The following is a 914-nucleotide window of genomic DNA, read 5'->3' as shown; positions in this document are numbered from 1 at the left end:
GTGGGTTCCTGGTCTCTGGAGGAGCCCAGCAAAGCTGCAAGATCTCTTGGCAGAAGCCTGCAAAAGAATCCAGGAAGCATCTACTGCACACTCACCCTTGAGTAGCTCACTGCATATAAGGGAGACAGAAAAGAAAAGAGATCATTCCTCAATGTTAGATGTCTCGTCATGAGGTGACAAAGTCTGCTGCAAGGAGTTCCAGAAGGAAAGGGGGTTCCCTGAGCTGGATCTTAAAGTTAAGTAGGACAATGAGGGTGTTGGCCACCTGCAACCTTTCCCTCACCCAAGTTCTCAGTCAACAAAATCAAGGGCTGGAAGATGTATGCCAATCCCAAGGAGTGACTGTTGCCCTCTAGGCCATGTGAGTCAGTGAAGACTGAACAAGGAAGAGGCATGTTTCGAACTGCATTTCAGAGAGACCACTTTCACTAGAATATGGATGATGGCTTGCACAGTGTATCAGTTATCTATGCTGCATAACAAACGACCCCCACACTTAGTGGTTTAAAATAACCACCTCAACTCATAATTCTGTAATTGGCCATTTGGGTTGGGTTCAGCCGAGTGGTTCTTATACTGGTCTTGGCTGGGCTTACTCATGAATCTGTGATCAGTAGCTAGGCAGCTAGTCACTCTGCTTCTGGAGAATGGGCAGGAGGCTGCAGCAAGCACAAAGTCAACATCAGATGGAATTAAAGCCCACTGATGGGGCTGAGAGAGGCTCACACCTGTAATTCAAGCACTTTGGGAGGCCAAGGCAGGTGGATCACTGGTCAGGAGTTCCAGACCAGCCTAGTCAACATGGTAAAACCCCATCTCTACTAAAAATACAAAAATTAGCTGGCCATGGTGGTGCACACCTGTAGTCCCAGCTACTCAGGAGGCTGAGGCAGGAGAATGGCTTGAATCTGGGA

Source organism: Mandrillus leucophaeus, unplaced genomic scaffold (genome assembly GCF_000951045.1).
Source record: "Mandrillus leucophaeus isolate KB7577 unplaced genomic scaffold, Mleu.le_1.0 Scaffold4, whole genome shotgun sequence".
NCBI classification, from domain to species: Eukaryota; Metazoa; Chordata; class Mammalia; order Primates; family Cercopithecidae; genus Mandrillus; species Mandrillus leucophaeus.
The sequence above is the reverse complement of the archived record's forward strand: the minus strand, read 5'-3'. Positions refer to the sequence as shown.